Raw genomic sequence first — 21,373 nt, 5'->3', positions numbered from 1 at the left:
GTCTTAGCCACTGGACCACCAGGGAAGTCCCAAGTAAGGAGGTTTTGAAGGAGAGAAACAGCAGCAAAGCTGAGAGGTTGGTCTTGCAAAGTGGAGAGGTGGAGGCCATCATCACTGTTCCACCTCTGGCTCCCAGGAAAAGGCCCCTTCCCCTCTCAGAAAGGTTTGAATCCTTTCCAGGCTGTTGCCCAGCAATGGTGCTCTCATTCCCCACCACCACCCACCCCACTTCAGAGCGGGAGGTAAGGCCTGGCAGGTGGGGTCCCTGGTTGTGGGGAAAGAAGCTCAGAGGTCAGAAAGTTGGCCTTGATGGGCTCCTAGATTGGGAGAAGAGCCCCAAGTCCCATACAAAAGGGGCTGTTTGGACCAACCTTTATTCTGAGGGCACCTGCCTGGCACAGGGCAGGAGCAGATGCCCATGACTGCTCATGGCAATGACTGTGAGGCCCTGAGTTGGGAAGTCCTGATTGGAGGAGATCTTGGATGACTCACTTTCCTTCCTGAACCCACTTCCTTATCGGCAGCATGGTGACGCGGTGCCCAATCCCCGGGGGACGGTGCAAAGACAGGACGGGACCATGAGAAAGTATTGCACTGGAGGGTACAGGCTGTTTTTATAAGCAAGGAGTGTGTAAACTATCTTCAGAGGAGAAAGAATACTGGGCCAAAGAACTCTCAGAGTTTCTCCAAGGGAGAATGGGCTGCTCTGCGGGGCTCCTGGAAGAGGACTGGAAAAGGTGGACCCTGAAGGACTTCTCCAAGTGGAGGTGTGGGTCGGAAGGAGGAGAGAATTCCTGGCCAGGGAGGGGGACTGGGGTCGGGGGAACAGCCCAAGCAAAGGCCTGGGGGCACAAGACTGGAGCGCAGTCAGTAACATCTACTGTGCGTTCAGGTTTGCCTTCAGTCCTCACAGCAGCTCCAGAGGCTGGAATCACTGCTGCGCTTTCACAGGACAGGAAATTTGTCTCAGAGAGGGACAGGCACTTGCTCCCAGTGGCACAGCTGGTGAGTGGCAGGGCCAAGTCCAGCGTGCTTTCTCCTGCTTTGTGCATGTCCAGGGAAGCAGGTCGCTGGGGGGGAGGGGGGGCGGGGGCGGAGCAGGGAGGCCAAAGGGAGAGAAATGCCCTGAGGCCTGGGGGCCCTACAGGAAGGGGGAGGGTGCCGGGGACCCAGTGATGGTTGCTGAGCTGGAGAGCACTGACCTCGGCTGGTCCCCAGGTGCCCAGGCCGTCTGGCTCCACCTCCTCCACCTCCACCCTCTGCATCCACCCACCTCCACTGTTTCTCAGCCACTGAGAAGCCATGTGTGACGGAGGAGAATGTAAAAATATATATGCAACCGAAAAACAACAACGAGCTGACAGAACACAGCTATAAATACTCTGACGGGCTCGGAGACAGTCCCCATCCTGCTTCCTGCTGCCTGAGGCGCGGGCGCACGGATGTGGCAGGTGGGACGGGAACTCGGGGACGCGAAAGGGGACAGCCATGTGTGGACCTACTCTGTGCCAAGCGCCTCGCAGGCAGCACATCTCTGGATCTTTGCAAAAACGCTCCCAGAGAATCACCGCTGTCCTCCCGGCTCCCCTGGGAGCCAAAGGACAGAGAAGTCAGTCTGGTCAAGGTCACACATCAGGGGACCTTGGGAAGCAGTAGAGCTAGCATTCCAGCAGGGCCAGCTTTCTGAAGAAGAGAGCCAGCTTCAGGCTCTGCCTCCTGAGATCCTCGCCCAGGGGCAGGGAAAGCATCAGGCTTCCGGGAACAACTCTGCTTACACACCTTCCAGGGCTCCCCAGTGCCCTCCAGATGACCTAATTCAAGGCTGTCACGGCCCTGTGATGTGGCCTCTGCCCACTCCCAGAGCCCACCTCCTGCCACGGCCCTGGATTTCTGAGTCCCAGCCAGGCAACTCTGGCCTGCTCTCAGGACCCCTTGAGAGCCCAGCACAGCCGGTCTTGTCACCTCCTGTCCCCTGAAGTCACATCTGCCTGCAGCCAGGCCTCAGCTCAAATGCTGCCTCCTCCCAGCCTCCCCCATGGTCAGATCCTCCTGTGGTCTCCCTGCGCGGCCCAAAGCTCACTTGTGATCAGGTGAGTCACTACTGGTGATGGGCTGCAGCTGTGAGGGCCGGGAGGGGGGCAGTCAGGGCCTGCCGCACATGCGCCTCTCTGCCGGCCTTGCAGCTGCTAGAGAGCCTGCGGGTGGTGGTGTGAAACAGGATTGAAGGGGAGCTGGCCTTGGATTCTGGGAGGAGGAGAAGGAAAGAAAACGAAGGAAGAAGAAAGACAAAAGGGACTCCTGGGGCCTTCAGGAGGAGAAGAGCCGAGAAGAACTGGAGATAAGTTGGCTCCGACTCTTGGACCTTTGTTGTGTCTTGGATCAGCTTTCCACGAGGTGTCGGAGCCTGTCTGCACCTCTGGCTGGTGTCAGCGTAAAGGTAAGCCTGCCAATGGGGTTATTTGTTCCTTTTCAGACTTTCCCTATAGACCAGTGCTGCACAAGAGGAACATAATACAAGCCACTTGAGTAATTTTTAATTTTCTAGTAGCTACTTAAAAAAATAAAAGAAGCAGCTGAAGTTAATTTTAATGTTTTATTTCACCCAGTGTGTGTGAGTTTCTCAGTTGTGTCTGACTGTTTGCAACCCCAGGGACCGTAGCCCGCCAGGCTCCTCTGTCTGTGGGATTTTCTAGGCAAGGATACTGGAGTAAGTTGCCCTTCCCTCCTTTAGAAGATCTTCCCAACCCAGGGATTGAACCTGGGTCTCCTGCATTGGAGGCAGATTCGTTACCATCTGAGCCACCAGGAAGCCCATTTCACCCAATAGATTTCAAATATTTCTACATGTAATCAATATAACAACTGAGATTTTTTTAGAACTTTTTTTTTCCTACTAGATCTTCAAAATCCAGTGTGTATTTTACACTTACAGTTTGGACAGGCTGCATTTCAAGTGCATAATAGAACACATGTTGCTGCTGTGTTGAATAGCTCGGCTCTAGACTGTAAACTCCGTGAGAATCGGGGCCATGACTGTACCCACCACTGTTGTTTCCAGGGTCTGGCATGTAATGGAGACGGAGAACGTTTGTCGATTGACTAGCTGACTGACTAGCTGAATGAATGAATGAACAAATGTCTGAGACCTTGTTAGATCAAAAGCCAGTTGCCCTCTTGGGCTGTGGAAGTGAAGTGAAGTCGCTCAGTCGTGTCCGACTCTTTGCGACCCCATGGAGTGTAGCCTACCAGGCTCTCTGTCCATGGAATTTCCCAGGTAAGAACACTGGAGTGGGGTGCCACTGGGCCGTGGAAGAGTATAGAAATAAATTCTAGTCCCTCCTCTGCATCCTGTGCACTGCATGACCACAAATGAGTCTCTCACCTGTTGGCCCTTAGTTTTCCCATCTGTACAATGGGTTGGGATTGGACTGTGTGATTTTTTTTCTCCCCCAGGCTCTCAGTAAAGTTTCTCCAGGGGAGCCTGCTCTCTTCTCTGCAGCTCCCTTCCTAGAGTCAGACCCCCAGAGAAGATCCCTGGGCCTCACACTCCTCTCTCTGCCCTCCCTCCTATCTGTGAGGCAGGAGGTCTCTGGGTTCTGTTCAGAGCAGAGCGGAACCCTAGAGGGAGAGACCGAGGCCGGGCTCCTGCCACACGGTGGCCACACAGGGAGCAGGGCCCGCGTGGGTCCTCAGGCCTGGCCCTCCCCTGTTGTCACTATCACTGCTGTGTCCACATGTGTTCAGAGCTAGGAAGAGACCAGACCAAGGCAGGCTTATCCCTTGATTCAGCAGAGAAGGAAAAGGGAAGCCAAAAGATGTGTTGAGACACAGTGAGCAGGGCAGAGCTGGGCCTTTGTTTTCCTCGTCTGAAAAATGGGTGCAAAACCTGCCTTCATCCCATCAAACTTCAGTGCCTCAAATGCAGGCTCTGCTATGCTGTGACCTTGGGCGAAGCACTTTACCTCACTGCCCTCAGCATCCTCATTTGTAAACTTGGATGATAAAAATACCAGCTTTGCCAGGTTGTTGTGCCCACGAAGCCTATTAACACACACAAACCTCTCTCACAGCTGCCGGGCACACTCTAAGTGCTGTACAAGGAATAGATATTATTAGCCTTCACCATGGAGCTAATTTTGCAGTTCAGATGCGGTGAGGGGTGTGACCAGCGTTTGCAAACTAGAAAGTTCCCTCTGGAGAGGCAAGCATTTTTGGACTGCAGAGGACGGCACAAATTATAAAACACGTTGTGACTTGCAAAGCGTTTTGTAAATGTTGCCGCATTAAGGAGGCAGTTGTGGATTAGCTTTTTATAATCCGAAAAGCACTTCAGCATCATAAACCACTTTAGGGGCCATAGAGCTCTTTGCAAGGGCTTTCTAGACTGTCGAGTGCTGTGAAGTCTGAGACAAGTGGCCTTTCAGAGACATGGACAGGACGCAGGGTGGGAGTGGGTAAAGACAGCAGCTAGAACCCGGGAGAAAAACAGCAGTTCATTTCCCCTGTCCCTGTTCAGAGAAACCCTAGCATATCTGCAGATTCCTGCCATTCTGTTCTGAGTCCAGGGAGGCCTCTCGGCATCGCTGACTCAGCCAAACGGGAGGAGTTCGGCAGGAGTCAGCCCTATCTTCTTTGTGATCCTGCCTCGTCTCTTTCCCTTTTCCTATCGCAAAGGCAATGGACCCGACACCCTTTAACGATTTCCCTGGGGGTGACCGGGGATATGCCTGCTGACCTTGCCCTGAGGCCCTGACTTGTGGGAACCCCGCTTCCTCAGCTGCCTGGCTCTGATCTCCCTGCCCCTGAGCTCAACCCAGCCTCTCTCCTGCCTGCCCCACCTTCCTCTCTTCCTCTCCTTCCTCTTCAGAAGCAAGACATCAGCATGGCCCTCCTGCCCCCTCTAATAGTGTTAGTCAATCCGTCAGTCAGTTCAGTCGTGTCCGACTTTGAGACCGCGTGAATTGCAGCACGCCAGGCCTCCCTGTCCATCCCCAACTCCCGGAGTTCACTCAGACTCACGTCCATCGAGTCGGTGATGCCATCCAGCCATCTTGTCACTCAGTCGTGTCCAACTCTGCGATCCCACGAATGGTAGCCTGCCAAGCTCCTCTGCCCGTGGGATTCTCCAGGCAAGAGTACTGGAGTGGACTTCTGTAGTACGATTCATGTTTCTGAGCAAAGCCAGAAAATCCCCAGCAACTGTGGATGCAGGTCTCGCCCGGTTGCACGCACTGGTCCATACGCACTCTTCGGTCACTGCCGTGCCCCCGCCCTCAGTCCCGTGTCTGGCCCTGAAAACGTGTGCTGAGTGAGTGACTGAATGAATGAGTGGTGGGCTACTGAGTCGGGGGGGGAGAAAAGCTGCCCTGTGTGCTTGTCCAGTGCCCACAGTCCATGGAGGCCAGTTCTATGACAAGGGAACTCATTCAGGAAGAGGCTGAAGCTGGTGTGTGTCCCTTTAAGATGCAGAAACAATCCCCCACCAACACATCCTTGGTATCCTCGAGGGCCATAGGAGTGTTGGCACTTGGGGTCCTCCTTTAGGGTCTGACGCGTCCCCATTCGCCACTGCCTCTTCCCAGGGGCACCAGGGATGACGGGATAACAGGACTGTAACTCCCAGGACCCGCTGCACTTGAGAATCCCCTGGAAAGCATTTAACACCAGAGCCACTTGGTCCTTGCTCCTCTTCCGCTGAGACGTGATCTGACGTCAGTGGGGCCTAATGACTGATTTAAATCCTAGTTGATTCAAATAGACATCATTGAGACAGAGAAAGAGGGTGAATTTGGAGAGCAAATGGGTCTGAGTGCCAGTGGGGTTTCCACAAGGATCCCTCCATGAATCAGGCAGTCTGGGGGCTGGAGTCCAGGGTGGTGCAGAGGAAGTTACATGGGCTTCAGAGTTGTTGGAGGCCTGGGTTCGAATTCCCAGTTCTACTTCATTCCTGTTCTGCAGCCTTGGGCAAGTCACTGCACCCATCTAGGCCTGTTTCCCTCCTCCGTTAATTGGCAATCAGAATTCCTCACGTGCTGTTGAGATCAACAGGTAAGAAGGTGTCATCTCTAATTACCTGGCACAGGGCCCAGCTTGGAGCCAGTACTCCACAAACGGTGGTTCTCTTGGCTTCCTGAACTAGCTTTGGGATGGGAGGGGAGGACAAGGTGGCCCCCACACTGCCCTAAGTATTTTTACTTTTTACTTATTTTTTATTAATTGAGAGGAGCACTGGACTGTGAGAAAGGATGTGCGGCCTTGTCCTGGTTCTGACCCATCATGGTGTGTGACCCTGGCCAAATCTCTCAACCTCTCTGAGCCTCAGTTTCCTCATCTGTAATCAGGGATCCAGTGGTGTGTACATCTTATCGCAGCTCTGTTCAGTGACATCACACCGGCCCGTCACACTGGTGGGACTGTTTACATCAGGGAAATTGGCAAACGTTACAAATCAGGACTCTGCTGCCCCCACCCCCAGCGGTCAGTTTATCAGCAGGACAGTGGAACTCAGACAACAATACCTTCCACCGTAGCTGCTGGGAGATTCTGAGAGCTGGTGTCTGTTAAGCCCTTAGCACAGTACCTGGGACTTAGCACAGCACCTGGGCACTGATACATGTTAGTGAAACGCACTTGACATTTATCAGCCAGCCTTTTGTCTCTGCCTAGTATAAGGTAATCACATCTGTCACCTCATTTATCTTTAACAACCCTAGGAAACTTCTCTGTGTGTGCTAAGTTGCTTCAGTCATCTCTGACTCTCTGCAACACTTTGGACTATAGTCCACCAGGCTCCTCCGTCCGTGGGATTCTCCAGGCAAGAATACTAGAGTGGGTTGCCATGCCCTCCTCCGGGGGATCTTTGTGGCCCAGGGGTTCAATCCATGTCTCTACATCTCCTGCACTGGCAAGTGGGCTTATTACCACTAGTGACACCTGGGGAGCCCCAGGAAATTTCTGGAGGAGGAAATTAAGGCTCAGACAGGCTCGCTGACTTTTCCTCTTTTTACTTATTTTTTATTAATTTTTGTTGGAGTGTAGTTGCTTTACACTGTTGTGTTAGCTTCTACTGCACAGCAAAGTGAACCAGCTATAAAGCTTGCTGACTTTAAACACAGTTAAATCTTTCAGGCCAACTATGTGCTATGTTTATTCTTATATAGCCACTTCATTTAAGCCTCACCATCCCCTTTTTCTCATGACAGTTGAGGAATCAAAGCCCCAGGATGGGCAAGTGACCTACCCAAGGTCACACAGTGAACCCGAGGCCAGGGTATCTGTCTTGAATCCTCATGTGCTGGCCTTCCTCCCCACCAAACCCAACCGCATCCCCTACTGGACCAGGGCGCACTTGCTGATACAATCTCTCTGGCTCTTTCCAGCTCTGACATCCTCGGTATTTAAATCAGTACATGAATATTTCACGAACATCCCCAGCGCAAATAACCCCCTGCCTGGTTATGTTAGGCTGGGGCTGCAGCCGTGAGGCCGAGGCGCTTCTGCTCTTTGTGAGACAGGCAATTCCGCGAGGCCTCCGAGCAGCAGCCAAGGAATCGATAGCCTTTAAATAAGTAATTAGAGGCACTGAAGACGGCGGCACATCCAGGATTGAGCAGGGGAATATAAACTCCTTAAGTCTCCCAGGCTCACTGGGGAGGGCCAGTTCTGGTTCTTGGTCAAGAAACGTGACAGGGCCTGGGGCGGGTGAGGATGGGGAAGGGCAGGGAAGGCTAAGGTGGAGACAACAAGAGTCGGCATCTGTTGAGCACTTCCTATGCATCAGGCTTTGCCTCACTAATACCCTACCCAGCGTTCTCCTAAAGACAATGAAGCTCAGAGAGGGTGAGCCAGTTGCCCCAGGCTGCACAGCTAGGAGACAGCAGAGGTGACAGGCCTGCCTGACCTCAGAGCAGGTTTTCTCAACCTAGCTGCTATTGACATTTGGGGGCCGGATAATTCTTTGTTGGAGATGGGGGCAGTCTGGGGCCTTGCAGGATGTTTAGCAGCCATGACCTCTATCCTCTGGATGGATAGAGGAAAGTAATCCATCCTCCCACTCGTGACAACCAAGAATGTCTCCAGACGTTGCCAGATGTCCCGTGGGGGCCACCACCCAGCAGCGAGTCTCTGTTCACTTTCATTCTCCTTTCCTCTGCTTCTGGTGGCTTTTGTAATAAGGATCAGCATCTTTCTCCCAACCTAGAGAGGCGGCCGTGGAGCCAGAGCTGGCTGGGTGAGACATCAACTTGTTTACTGGCTGGCTGTGTGACCTTGGACAAGCTCGCAACTTCTCTGCACCCCAGGGTTCCTATCTGTAATGCCCCCTGCCGAAAGTATATCAGAAGGTTGGAATGAGTTTGTACTATGTACACATAAAGCAGAGCCTGGTAGATAAGTGTGAGCCATTGTTGGCATCAAGGACCTTTGTGACGAAGTACCAGTGCAAGACCGCAGCCTCACTGGTACAGTTCTCCCTGTAAGAAAGGGGAGAAGCAGGAGGAGCCAGGGGAGAAGCCATCTTCCACAGTATCTGCTGTTGTCCCCTTTCTGCTGCAACCCCCCCACCCCACCCCCTCCCCCAGCCCTGGAGGAGTCAGAGAAACCCGCCAACAAGGATGGCTGTTTAGTCCCGCAGGATCACAAGGTTATAAGAACAAAAGCTGCCACTTCCTCTTTCCCTGCAGCGCTGTCTGTGCGTGGACACCATCTGATGAGAATGTAGTTCTTTTTATGACCCTGGAACGTATAAAAATACAGATAAGCAGCGCATTTTATCACTGGAATTGGTCCTCGCATTTTACTGCTCTACAGCTTGTGTTTCGTTACATTTATGTCTGTTAGAAACAAGGTTCCAGGATGCTATCCTTATTTGGGTCTTGAGAAAAATACGGTCACAAACCCATTCCTGGGCCTGCTTACAGTGCAGGTGTGTATGTGTGTGCGTGTGTGCCTGCAACGGTGCAGCTAAAATTCTGCCTTGCCCCAGAAGGAAAGGTCCCTCCCTAGAGATTACCTGGCCCAGGCTCTCATCTAGTCAAGGAATGTTTGTGTGTGTGTGACTTTGCTAATTGGCGTAGAGTTGATTTACAGTGCTGTGTTTGTCTTGGGTATACAGCAGAAGTGACTCAGTTATACATATATATACGTTCATTCTTTTTCAGATTCGTTTCCCATATAGTTTATTACAGAATATTTATTGGGTAGAATTCCCTGGGCTGCACAGTAGGTCTTTGTTGGTAGTCGAGGAATCTGAGGCCCAGAACAGGCCAGTGCTTCATTCATGACTGGGGAGCAGCTTGGCTCAGCGGTCATCTTCTGAGTGTGTCAGTGAAGTTCCACTACTGCAGAGCTGTGCCCTGGTCTCCATGGCACAGAGGAGCTCTCTTTCCAGCTCATGGGGCAGATGTTGTGGTGGGTGATGGGCGGATGGGCCTTCCACGTGGTGATTCAGGGACCCAGGCTCCCTCCTCCTTGTGGCTTCACCCTCCTAGAGAGCCTCAGAATCATCTGCTTTTGGCTAACTGGGAGAAGAATTTGGAGACTTGCACGGTTTTATGGGTTTTTATAAAAACTTCTGGGCTTCCCAGGTGGCTCAGTGATAAAGAATCTGCCTGACAGTGCAGGAGATGTGGGTTTGATCCCTAAGTCAAGAAGATCCCCTGGAGAAGGAAATGGCAGCCCACTCCAGTATTCTTGCCTGGGAAATCCCATGGACAGAGGACAATGTCAGGCAGGCTACAGTCTATGGGGTCACAAAAGTGTTGGATACAATCTAGCGACTAAACAACAACATGGGCCTAGAAGTGGATCAGGCCACTTCTGTCCGTGTTGCATCAGTTGATCCAAGGTCACCTTCAGTACTTAACTGCAAGAAATGTCGGGAAGTGTAGCCTGGCTGTGTGCCTCGGAGGAAGAAGAGACAGGGGTGAACAGCTGGCCTGGTCTAGGCTGAAAGCTGCGTGGGCAGAGAGTACTGAAACGGAGGTACAGGTCACCCATGCCCCCAGTTTGAGGTTCTGGGTGAGAGTTCATCTTTTTTGTTATTATTTATTTGGCTGCACCAGGTCTTAGTTGGGGCATGCAGGATCTTCAATCCTCAGTTGCAGTATGTGGGATCTAGTTCTCTGACCAGGGATCAATCCCAGGACCCCTGCATTGGGAACTCAGAGTCTTAACCACTGGACTTGGGTTAGCCCCAAGATCTCATCTTTTTGAGCCCTATCCATTGATCACTGGATGCCTGTGACTTCTCTCTTGAGAGCCCATCCCCACCCATGATCAGTCTGAGACTCCCAGGGCCCTGGCTAACTCATTCCAGGAGGAGTCAGCAGCCCTTGTCTCTAAAGGGTTGCAGAGAAGGAATGGGGAAAAGGGGTTCATTTCCTGAAAGGCCCTGTTCTCTGGGCCAACAGTGTCTCCTTTTCCAGGGAGGCGAGAGCCTACATGTCACCTCACCCCAGGCCTGAGCTCCAGGACCTCAGTTCTCATGTACACACACACATGTGCAAGCACACGCACACGCACACACACACACACACACACACGGTCCCCAATGGTGAGCAGACTCCCGCCACTGCAGACACTGACCGGGACATGTATTCTGTAGCTAGAATACGGACTGCTGCTGCTGACTTGCTTCAGTTGTGTCCAACTCTGTGCAACGCTATGGACTGTAGCCGGCCAGAGTCCTCTGTCCATGGGATTCTCCTGGCAAGAGTACTAGAATGAGTTGCCATTCCCTTCTCCAGGGGATCTTCCCAACCCAGGGACTGAACCTGGGTCTCCTGAACTGCAGGCGGATTCTTTACCGCTGAGCCACCAGGGAGGCCCCAAAGTCTGGACGCCCTCCCGGGTCTGGGAATTGTCGGAGTGGCACGGAGGCCCAGAGTCAGGTGGACCTTTCAAGGCCACTGCCGCAGAACGGCACCATCTCCAGGTGCCAGCAGGAGCCGTGGCGACCAGCTGGCAAGTGGCACACTCCAGCGTGGCATCCTGGCTGGGCGGGCACTCTCCAAGTTCCCGTCAAACCTGTTTCTCCAGTCCCCCATCAATCGTATGTCCCATCTGCCACTTTCCCAAACGCCTCCTTTACATTAACCAGAGTCAGTCTCCACTGACGGGGCTGCCAAGAATCCTGACTGCTGTACCTGGTCACCGACCCCCTCCCTCCAAGGATCTCCTTGGTTACCAGCTTCCTTCAGGGCCATTCCAGGCCCCAGGCAGGTCTAACAGCCTCCACCCTCAAGGGAAAGGCCGGAGTTCCCAGGTCTCCCCTCCAGGAGATTTCAGAGCAAATTTCCAATGCCTTTTCACTCCTTCAACAGTTAAATTCCTCAAGAATCAGCGTAATTGGTATTCTTTGTAATCCCATGTATTTTCATTTGTGCTTCTAAAACCATTATCCTGAGAAGAGGCCCACACTCTTCCCTTGATTCCAGAGGGGTCCAGAACACCAAGAAGGTGAGGACCCTCTGAACTGTAGCCCCCAGGCTGCTGGTACCAGTATTCCTTCGTCTACAACATAGGTCTCCTTTGCCTTAGGATCTGGTTTGAGGACCATCCCATCCTCCCTGCATGGTTCTTACTGGAAGTAGGTCCTTACTTCTTCCAGGGGTGAGCTCTCTCCACTCTGCAGAGCCAGGCAGTCCCTAGAGGGAGGTCACTGTCACAAGACTCACTCTCTAGTATCAGCTCATTTATTAAGGAAGCAAGACTCCTGACCCAAACCTGGCCAACCAGTTCCTTCTCCGAAGCTGTCTTTTTAAAACTAGACCTGGGGGGAACAGTTACAGCCTCCCTGGTGGGGACTCATGAGTTAAGAGTAGTTTTGTTTTCCACAAAGTGGGGGAAGGCAATTTGAGTAGGAAAGGAAGCTGAAAGCTGAAGACACAGAAAGAGGAAAGGCGTAAAATGGGGTAGGGGGGAAGGGGAGGGAGCTGGCAGCATCCTGACCCCTGGCCCAGCTGCGGCCCTGCCCAGTAGCAATCTGGTTATCCATTGTCTGCTTGAGCTGCCCACTTTTTTTGTTTTTGCCTCAGCTGGTTGGAAATGGAGTTTGTTACCATTTGTCTTGTTCCCACTGAACCTCCAGGGTCCACACAGTGCCTGGTGCATAGTAGGTGTGCAGTCAACACCTGTCCATGAATGAATGAACAACCACACACATGCAAAAGAAGAAAGAAAGTCCAAGGCACAGAGGGGAGAGGGGTTAGCTCTACGTGGGCAGACGTCAGGAACTGCCTGGGGTGGGAGGAGATATTAGAAGTGGGATTTGAAGAGTGAATAGGAGTTCTCTGGATGACGATTGTAGGGGGGAAGAGGTTAGTGAAGACAGCAGGGACTAGGCTGAGAAAGAATTAATATCAGATACAAACTTAGGACATACATATAGGGCTGATCTGGGTCTAAATCCTGTCTTCCTGATGATGCCAGAGCTGCAACTGGGTATCACCCATGTCTGGGTGCCCTTTGGCTCCCCTCATGGCCCTGTGCATCTGGGTATCACCCATGTGGTGGGCACCCTTCGGCTCCACTCATGGCCCTGGTTCCTCCCACCCACCCAGCAACACTCCTACAACTGCCCTCACAGGGGGCCCTGATAAGCCCCCCAGATCCGGAAGACTGATCCCTTTCAGTCCTGATCCTCCCTAACCTCTGAGCAGCTTTCCACACTCTGACCTTGGCCCACACTGCTCCTCCTTGGTAGCTCCTTCGTTGTCCCTCTGGGGTCTCCTCTCCCAGGCCCACCCCCATTCCTTAAATGTCAGTGGCCTTCCAGGCCTCTTGTGCTGCACTCACCCTGGATGCCCTCATCAGCTCCTGTAGCTTTGCGGACCACTTGGTGGTGCAGCCTCCTGGAGCTCCAGCTCCATCAGCTCCAGAACCCCCTTCTCCTCCAGACTGTGCGGCAACCCCCTCAGACCCAAATCGGACTCTTCACCCCACCCCTCCTGCCCATCGTCTGTATCCGTGTTCTGATTGTGGACACTTTCCCCATCTACCTACCATGAGGAGCAGATTCTGGCCCCACAGAAGAGAAGCAGAGTGGCCGAGGGACGGGGCTGAGCACAGAGAGGGGTCTGCCTGACTCGGGTCCCACTGCTTGGTTAGGACTCAGGACGCGGCAGTGTTTCTCACCTCTGACCCCCGGGGCCTCCTGGGGCTGGGGCAGTAAATGTTGACCCAGTCAATTTCCACCACGCTTGAAAATAGCGGTCAGCTGCTGACCACACTGTCAATTATTCAGGCTCCCTGGGACTCCTGCAAGAGCAACGGTTTAACTAAAACACAGCTCCGTCGTCCTCACATGTCCAACTCACCCTCAGAGGCCTGAAGAGGGATGGCCAGCCAGCCCGGAGCACCTCCCCAGGTCCTCGCTCCACCCCCCCAACACACACACCCTACACTTAGATCCAGGATTTGCCAGGTCCCCTGTGCTCAAATCTCCTGCAGGTTTTCTCATGCCAAGGCCTGAAGGGCAGAACCGGGCCCAGCAGCAGGAAGTGACCCGAGGCACATTTCAGTTCAGTGCCCTGGGACACAGACTTTTCTTGTGACCAGAGGCAGGCACTCTGGGAGGGAGGGAGCCCCAGTGTAGTGGGTTCCTGCCAGTTCACACCAGGCGTGGTGGGGAGGGATGGTTATCCATGCGGAGAGACCAGGGCTGCCTAGGAAAAATAACTAACATTTTAAGCTTGCTCTAACATTTGCAAAACTCTCAATAGCACGTGTTGTCGCATGGCCTTAAGTCTTTTTTTTGGAACCAAGTGGTACATTAAAAAAAATGTGTTCACTTGATAAACAAGTCAAAGTCTTTACTGGGGCTCCAGGGTGTGGCAAGAGTATCAATTCAGCCCTGCCCTCCAGTAATAGATGTTGTTGTTCAGTCACTCAGTTGTGTCCAACTCTTTGCAACTCCATGGACTGCAGCACTCCAGGCTTCCCTGTCCTTCACTATCTCTGGGAGTTTGCTCAAATTCATATCCACTGAATCAGTGATGCTATCTAACCATCTCATCCTCTGCCACCCCCTTCTCCTCTTGCCCTCAAGCTTTCCCAGCATCAGGGTCTTTTCTAATGAGTTGACTCTTCACAGGAGTAACAAGTTTGGTCTTGGAGTACAAAAAGAAGGAGGGCAAAGGCTAACAGAGATTTGCCAAGAGAATGCACTGGTCATAGCAAACACCCTCTTCCAATAACACAAGAGACGACTCTACACATGGACATCACCTGATGGGCAATACCAAAATCAGATTGATTATATTCTTTGCAGTCGAATATGAAGAAGCTCTATATAGTCAGCAAAAACAAGACCAGGAGCTAACTGTGGCTCAGATCATGAGCTCCTTATTGCCAAATTCAGACTTAAATTGAATAAAGTAGGGAAAACCACTAGACCATTCAGATATGACCTAAATCAAATCCCTTACAATTATATAGTGGAAGTGACAAATAGATTCAGGAGATTAGATCTGATAGACATAGTGCCTGAAGAACTATGGACAGAGGTTCATGACATTGTACAGGAGGCAGTGATGAAGACCATCCCCAAGAAAAGAAATGCAAAATGGTTTTCTGAAGAGGCCTTATAGAGGATAGCTGAGAAAATAGAGAAGCTTAAGGCAAAGGAGAAAAGGAAAGATACACCCATCTGAATGCAGAGTTCCAAAGAATAGCAGGGAAAGGTAAGAAAACCTTCCCAGGGATCAATGCAAAGAAATAGAGGAAACAATAGAATGGGAAAGACTAGAGATCTCGTCAAGAAAATTAGAGATTAAAAGGGAACATTTCATGCAAAGATGGGCACAATAAAGGACAGAAATGGTATGGACCTAACAGAAGCAGAAGATACTAAGAAGAGGTGGCAAAAATACACAGAAGAACTGTACAAAAAAGATCTTAATGACCCAGATAACCACAGTGGAGTGATCACTGACCTAGAGCCAGACATCCTGGAATGCAAAGTCAAATGGGACTAGGAACAAAGCTAGTAGAGGTGATGAAATTCCAGTTGAGCTATTTCAAATCCTAAAAGATGATGCTGTGAAAGTGCTGCACTCAATATGCCTTCAAATTTGGAAAACTCAGCAGTGGCCACAGGACTGGAAAAGGTCAGTTTTCATTCCCAGCCCAAAGAAAGGCAATGCTAAAGGATGTTCAAACTACCACACAATTGAACTCATCTCACACTAGCAAAGTAATGCTCAAAATTCTCCAAGCAAGGCTCCAATAGTACCAAGAACTTCCAGATGTTCAAGCTGGATTTAGAAAAGGCAGAGGAACCAGAGATCAAATTGCCAACATCCTTTGGATCATCAAAAAAGCAAAGCAACAGAGTTCCAAAAAAAATCTACTTCTGTTTTATTGACTACGCCAAAGCGTTTGACTCTGCGGATCACAACAAACTTTGGAAAATTCTTCAAGAGTTGGAATACCAGACCACCTGACCTGCCTCTTGAGAAATCTGTATGCAGGTCAAGAAGCAACAGTTAGAACTGGACATGGGACAATGGACTGGTTTCAAAATGGGAAAGGAGTACATCAAGGCTGTATATTGTCACCCTGTTTATTTAACTTCTATGCAGAGTACATCATGCAAAATGGTGGGCTGGATGAAGCATAAGCTGGAATCAAGATTGCCAGGAGAAATATCAATAACTTCAAATATGCAGATGACACCACCCTTATGGCAGAAAGTGAAGAGGGACTAAAGAGCCTCTTGATGAAAGTGAAAGAGGAGAGTGAAAAGGTTGACTTAAAACTCAACATTCAGAAAACTAAGATCATGGCAGCCGGTCCCATCACTTCATGGCAAATAGATGGGGAAACAATGGATACAGTGAGAGACTTTATTTTTTTGGGCTCCAAAATCACTGCAGATGGTGACTGCAGCCATGAAATTAAAAGACGCTTCTTCCTTGGAAGAAAAGCTGTGACCAAACTAAACAGTATATTAAAAAACAGAGACATTACTTTGCTGACAAAGGTCCGTCTAGTCAAAGCTATGGTTTTTCCAGTAATCATGTATGGATGTGAGAGTTGAACTATAAAGAGAACTGGGTGCCGAAGAATTGATGCTTTTGAACTGTGGTGTTGGAGAAGACTCTTGAGAGTCCCCTGGACTGCAAGAAGATCCAACCAGTCAATCCTAAAGGAAATCATCCCTGAATATTCATTGGAAGGACTGTTGCTAAAGCTCCAATACTCCAATACTCTGGCCACCTGATGCAAAGAACTGACTCCTTAGAAAAGACCCTGATGCTGGGAAAGATTGAAGGGAGGAGAAGGGGATGACAGAGAATGAGATGGTTGGATGGCATCACTGACTCTATGGACATGAGTTTGAGCAAGCTCTGGAAGTTGGTGATGGACAGGGAAGCCTGGCGTGCTGCAGTTCATGGGGTCGCAAAGAGTCAGACATGACTGAGCGACTGAACTGAACTGAACTGAGCTTCAGCATTAGTCCTTCCAATGAATATTCCACGGTTGATTTCCTTTAGGATTCAAGTAATAGTGCTGAATGCTGATAATAAGGCGATTTACAAGGTGTCACGGAAGGTTCTAGACATGTGATGTGCTTCAAAGCACACTACCAACATAACCACCCAGAGAGGCGGCTGCTGGAACTGTCTCCATTTTACAGGCAAGGTTTTACAGAGGAAGCACAGAGCATGCAGGGCCAGGTCATGCCTGGGAATCTGAGCCCAGGCGCCTGACTTTAAGCCCTCTGACCCAGGTTGTATGAGGGGCTTTGGTCAGCGTTAGGCAGATGATCACAGAAATAATGATCTAAGGACAGAGCCGTGGAGGAGAGATCAGAACTAATCTATCCAGATTGAGGGCAGGGGTGACAGATCAGAGACAGCTTTCTTGAAGTGTCCTTGAAGCTGAGAACTTCCAGAAGGGGAGTTCCATAGGGGGAAGAGTCCAGGGAAGGAGGAACCTTCCAAGCAGGGGGCACTACCAGAGCGAAGATCCTGGGGTGCCAGTGCCCCCGCCAAGACACCCTCAGGGCGGCAGGCAGTGCAGACCAAGAGCTGTGTCTTCGCCACCTCCTGGCTGCACCCACTTCCTGTTTGTCTGCAGCTGTACTTTTAGATGTCTTACTTTCTGATGACACTGGTGGGCTAGCAGGATCTGGGCCCCCTCAGTCAGTTTTTTTATAGTCTCCCACCTCGAGTTTCTGTATCTCGGCCCATCCCCGAGGGGCCTGAGCTGAGGGGCTGATGGGAAGCCCCGGCTTCCTGTAATGCAGGGAACTGACTGGTCCACTCGGGTCCCAGGGGCCCACTCCAATGCCAGTCAACACCAGCTCTCTCCGCCTCTCACCTTGCCAGCTGCTTTCTCTCTTTCTTCCTGCCAGTTTAATTCCACTCCAGTCTAAGATACCTCTCTGTGCCCGACACTGGGCTGGATACTGGCAAGACAGCCCTAGAAGTGACAGGAGGCACCTCTAGCATCATATGTGCTAGAATCAGGGTGAGTGTACATAACTCACAGTGCAGACTGGGACTTTATGAGAGTAAAGAGGTCCTACTAATCGGTATGGTGGGCTACAGTGTAAATCTGGGCAAAAAAGATGCAAGGTTGCCCCCGTTAAGTCTAGAAAAATGGAAAAGTGAGGGGCTACTCGACAATGGAGGACAAGTGGAGGGGAGTCTCAGCAGCGGGGACGGCACGTGTGAAGTCATGGAAGGGTGGGGACAAGTGGAGAGTTTACGGAGGCAGTGTGCTATGGAGAGTCCAGGGCGGCCTCCAGGTGGGAAAAGGTGGACAGTTTGGAACAACTAGGGCTTCCCTGGTGGCTCAGACGGTAAAGAATCTGCCTTCGATGCAGGAGACCCAGGTTGGATCCCTGGGTAGAACAGGGTGGCAAAAACCCAGCAGCTCTGCTAGCCGGGGCCCATGGCAGGCATCACTAATTGATCACACCACTCTCCTTCCTCCTGATTCATCCTCACAGCCCTCAACACAGAGCCAGGGGCTAGTCACGACCAGTGGTCAGGCTGTGTACTAGATTAAGCCAGCAGTGGTTAACAAGTGTGGACTTATCTGGAGAGGAAGCTGGAGCTCAAGTTGAGAGAGGCCTAGAATGTGGGAGCAGGAGCTAGAATATTCCCTAGTATTAGGGAACCAGCAGAGAATGGTAGAGGGAGGAATATAACTAGATTAACATTTGAGGAGTTTCAGGATGGTCACTGCCATCGGTGGAAGGAACTGGGGCAGAGAGGCATGTCCAGGTGAGAACAGATGGGCCCAACTGAACGCTGAACAGGGAGCAGAGAGGTGGATCTGACGGTCTAGGAGAGGTTTGTCACGGGGCAGTGAGAAGAGAAAGGTGGTTAGGATGACTCCGGGGTCTCTGGGGTCCTGGCCCAGCGTGGGCAGGTGGAACAGCACAGCGGGAGGTCCTGATAGGAATCTTTGTCCAGAGATCACCCTGAGACTCTGGGCCCCTGTGGGAGAGAGGCCCAACAGGTTTGGTGGGTTTACCACTGAGAGCATCAGAGCCTGGAGAAACTTGCCTTTTGAGGAAACTAACAATCACAAGATGCCTCTGTCCCCCACTCAGGGACCTGCAGGGAGAAGGCTGGAGAGCAGATGCCTGGTGGTTTTCCCCAGCGTGGAGAAATGGGAGCCCACAGGTATTGACCGTAAAGTCTGGGGGTGACTGCAAGAAGGGGAGACTGACATATCTTTACCCAAATGGTATGGACTTAGCCATGGACTGCCACCTGCCCCAAGGCCACCACAGGGGCACTCAACAACACAATGCCAGGGTAGAATCCTTTGGATTCTGGTACCTGAGGGGCAGAGAGGTTCAAGCCAAGCACAGGATGTGGGGGGTTGGGAGGCGGTGGAGGTGACGGGCTCCCTGGAACCTTCTTAGCCTGAGGCTGGTGTCTTGGCACTAGAGGGATGTGGGTGAGGGGTCACTGGAAGGTGTAGCTTTGTCTGGGAGGGACCAATTGTGCCCGCGGGAGAGGCCTGGGATTGGGTCCCTGGTCAGAGGGACCTGGGGGCCTCCACTTACTACCTCCAGACCTGCAGACACCACAGCCATGACTCACAGGAGGGGAACCACAGCCTGGCCAGGTGCTGCTAGAGGGATGGCCATTTCCCTGCTTCTGCTCCCCTGACCCCAACCCTAGGGGGTGAGCCCAGAGGAAGGGTGTGTATATGAGTGTGTGTGTGTGTGACAGACCCCACACTCACACCTCCAGCCCCCAGAGCTCCCAGGTTAGCTTACCTTGTGGAGGAAGAAGAAAGTTTGGGATCAAATTTGAGCCTGAAGTTTTGAAATGACCAGACCTTAACGAGAGAAAAATTGCTTTCATAATCAAAAGGTGTCTGAATGTTTGAAACTGGACCAAATACTATCAAAGGTGCATAACTCCCCACTGGTGGAGGGGTTTGCAGAGCCCAGCTGGTCGCTGTTATTGAAAACATAAAGCTGTGCCATAATTGTAACCCAGGGACCTGAAAGTCCTTAATAAACCGTCTATGAGGGGAACACAAAAAAGAGTCTGCTTTGAAGGGGAAAGATGGTTAGAAATCAGGCCGGAATGAGGCTTTATTGAATGGATCAGGCAGCGGGACCTAGGAAGTGGGACACTTGTCTCTCCACTCACCCCTCCCTGCACGGTCTGGGGGTGGCCTATCTCAGGAAATGCAGGTCACCGTGTTATTGGCTCGTGCCGGTTACACCCTCAAATCAATGGCGAGCCCGCCCCCCAACCCAGGTTGGTTTAAGGACCAAGGAGACCTCTCCTCCAAGGCTGAGGCCGAATCTCAGGATCCCATCACCTTCGCTGGGCCAGGTGGGATAGGCCTGACGCAGCGTCATGGAGATGACTTTCCAGAGAGGAAGCAGCTAGCAGCAGAGAGCTCAGGCCACACTTAGCCAACCACCTCTGCAGCCAGGGTGGGAAGACAACAGAGGGAGAGCCAGGCACAGGAAGAGGAGAGCTTCAATGTAGGAGACATAGGCATGGGCGGGATCGGATTCCCCCAGTGCCCACCCACTGGTAAACAGGGCTAGTCGGGGACCTGACCTCAAGTTCTAGCTCTCTCCTGGAGGTCAGGGGAGGTAAGGAGAGAAAGGGCTGCGGAAGGGAGTCTTGCTCCCCAGGCCTAGGGCTGCAGAGGGGAGTGTGGATCGGGGCCTCTGAGGCTGAGGGATCTGTGGCAATGTGGGGGCAGGGGTGGGTACGAGGTTGGGGACTCTCAGAAGGTGGACATCTGGGCATCATCATTTCGAAGGAACGCTGCAGCCTCAGAGGGAAAGCAGAATGGGAGAAGACGGGAAGGGAGCCTCGGAGGAGCCAATGGAATGTTCAGGAGAAGGAGGAAAAGCTGCGGGAACTCGCCTGAGAGCCGGGCTCTGGCCCCTTTGGCAACTGACAAGACGCATCTCTCAGCTGCTCTGGGAAACCAAACAGCCTTGAGTCTGCCCAGGTGGGCAGCGGGTCAAGTTTACCTCCCTGCTTCCTGCGCCCCTCCTCCGGCTCTGGCTGACTCTCAGGGCCGCCTCTGAGACAGCCCCCCATCCCCCCTCCCCTTCAGAGCCCAGCGTTCCAGACTTTCCCCTCATCAGAGTTTACCAGGCAGGTCTGAGTCTCTTACCGGAGTCCCTGGCCAAGTTCAGCCTGGCTCGCTGCCCCCCTGTCTCCTCAGCTTACAGCAGGAGCCAGTTGAGGCCCATCTGCAGACAGCCACATGCCAGGCCCGGGACCCTCCCCACTGAAGGTAGCAAAGCCAGCCCACTCCCCCTAAGTTCATCCGTGTCCGTTCCCACAAGAGGGCTTATGCTCTGCCTCTGACACTCGGACCCAAGGAACCCAAGTCCCTCCCTGGTCCCTTTCTCGCCCAAGTCACTGGCCCTCTCCATGCCCTGTGTAAACTGGAGTCGATCTTCAAAACCCAGCCAGCCCAAGGCTTGGGGCACGGGGAGGCGAGTGGGGAACTGGGGCATCTCTCAGCTTCAGTTTGCCCTCTGTACATAACCCATGTATCAGCTGCACCCCCCCATCTTTTATGATTTAAAAAATATCAGTTCAAAGCCATATTCCACACCCTGTGGGAATGCAAAGATACCGCCTATGCTTTGGAGCACTCTGGTTTACGTTTTCTCCCTCCCTTCTGCCTCAGAGCAGCGACTTCTGCTAAATTCGTTTAGTGTCTGGATCGGGCCTCTGACCCAGGTCTGCTGTTTTGTTTTCACAGCGCCCTGACTGAGACGTGGAATGTGGCCGTCGCCTTCTGCTATTTCCACCAGAAACCCACCGCAGAGGTATTTGTGTGGAAGGCAGGCAAAGGGAGGTTTCAGGAAGTCAGAGGAAAGGTTTCAAGTGCGACAATAAAAACTTCAAACAGA

The 21,373-nt window shown here is 52.0% G+C and overlaps 1 long non-coding RNA gene across 1 annotated transcript; it reads left to right on the top strand.

Moving 5' to 3' along the window:
- The first annotated feature begins 1,370 nt into the window (after positions 1-1,370).
- Positions 1,371-21,373, top strand: LOC120851975. The gene is made up of 2 exons (XR_005718447.1): positions 1,371-2,437; positions 21,223-21,373. It is a non-coding gene; the product is annotated as an uncharacterized LOC120851975 (long non-coding RNA).

This window comes from Oryx dammah, unplaced genomic scaffold (assembly GCF_014754425.2).
Source record: "Oryx dammah isolate SB20612 unplaced genomic scaffold, SCBI_Odam_1.1 HiC_scaffold_25, whole genome shotgun sequence".
Lineage (NCBI taxonomy): Eukaryota > Metazoa > Chordata > Mammalia > Artiodactyla > Bovidae > Oryx > Oryx dammah.
This window is presented reverse-complemented; position numbering and strand designations above follow the sequence as displayed.